The following is a 2,034-nucleotide window of genomic DNA, read 5'->3' as shown; positions in this document are numbered from 1 at the left end:
ATGGACGTGTGTGTGTGTGGGTGTGATGTGCGAATACAAATTTTCGTCGACGATTTCGGGAACCGGGTTCAATTGATTTCAATTATTCGAAAAACATTCTATACCTATTAGTAAGCATACGTGCTGATTAGTTTTTGGCACAGGCAGGTCTAGCCGTTTTGAAGATACGGGGCAGAAAGTGCCACAAACTGAGATTTTAAGGAGAACGAAGTGTTCCCGATTTTAATAATTCGAAAAGCATTTCACTTGTATTGACAAGATGAAAAAACTGATTAAATTTTTGGGAAGGCAGGTCTAGCGGTTGTGGGTCTCAATAAAACTAAGTTAAAAAATGTCATTTGGCGATCAAAAATGTTTATTGGACTTATGCACATTAAATTATCAGATATTTTATAGAGATTTCATAAGGTGTACACATTTTGTGTACATTTTTTTAGGTTCCGTACCAGATTCTTGATTACGGTACGAGAAGTTCCAGCAATTTGCCTTAAGTCACGATCCCATGCACCCCCCTAGTTTATTTTTTCAGTCAAGTTTTATGTTTTATAATGTGTATATAAGATCACACTATAAATTTTCCACCGTCTTACCACAATCCCCTATTTTGTAAATATTATCGTAGTGATTACATCATTTTTCATCTCGATTTCAATCAGTAAACGTTTTCGACTGAGAATTGAGTTTTTTGAGCTTATGAAAAATTCAATTTCACATAAAAAGAATTTTGTTTCATCAAGGGTATTGGATCAATTTCTTATAATGATTCAAGAGGACATTGTGGTCTAAAATTAAAAAAAAAGTTTGTTTCCAAGACTATGTTACAATAGGATTTTTCAAAATTAAATTATTTTCGGAGATATAGCTGTTTGACCACGATTATCCTCCTCTGTTTCCTTCCTAAAAGTTTTTTTTCTGAATTCTTAAAACAGTAACTTGTGAAAAAACATGGAAAAATATAGTGATAATATTATTTTTTATTTTCAAAATATTTTTATGGTAAACAATTTATATTATATTGATACAAAGTTTCAACCACTGATGAATTTAATTTAATTAAATGCTTGGATCGCTTAAATAATTAGCTAAAAAATTTTAATTATCTTTAGGATAAAATTTTACACAAAATCAGATGACATATACAGCAACTTTACGTACGTATAATGAATGGAAATATTATTACAATTTATTTTTAACTTGTATCTAACATTTCTTTGATTTATTGATCACAAATTATGTGAATTTTACTATTCAGAGGACATGCCACAAATTTCTTTCATTTATTGTTTTGTAAAATCTACATTTCCATCACCAGATCAGTTGAAAACGGTTAACAAAAAAATTGGCGAACAATTATTTTAACCATATACATACACACATTTAAATTATAAGCCATTATTAAGTAGAAGTATTCGTTTCACTTTTAAGCAATTCAGTTCTAATTATATGCACTAGTTAATATTAATGATTTTATATTTAACGACGATAAAGCCATGAAATACGTCTGAATAGAAAATCGATTTAAAAAATTAAACGTGTTCATAAATTTACAATTTTCAATATTATAGTATTGTTTAGGTTAAGAATAGTTTTATTTTATAAATCCACATTGATCCATCGTATGAATTAATATATAAACTCTTATTGCATATTATAATGAGTAAATATATAAGCTATTATACTATTGTAGAGCTTATTTGAAATTATAGTAATATTACATTAAATTAAATTTTTGATTATTCAACTAATTTAATTGTTAATACAATCGTGGTTTGATCAACAGGTGAATTCCATTTTGTTTTGTATTTTAACGTTTCTTGGATAAGTTTCAAATCTGTTTTCAAAAATAAACTTTGTTTTCTGGTCATAATTTGTTATTCGAAATACATAACAAGACTGATAACAAATCCATGTTATCATTCTACTCAACGTAATTTGTTCGATAATAATTCTCGTCATGATTATACGTTCATTTGCGTTTCAAATTTTATTTCATATTCAAAAACAAAGTAGTTTATTTGCAGTATGTTACAACTC

The sequence above is a fragment of the Ctenocephalides felis genome, unplaced genomic scaffold, assembly GCF_003426905.1.
Source record: "Ctenocephalides felis isolate EL2017-DRISC unplaced genomic scaffold, ASM342690v1 CF-g0.4_SCAFFOLD_03571, whole genome shotgun sequence".
NCBI classification, from domain to species: Eukaryota; Metazoa; Arthropoda; class Insecta; order Siphonaptera; family Pulicidae; genus Ctenocephalides; species Ctenocephalides felis.
This window is presented reverse-complemented; position numbering follows the sequence as displayed.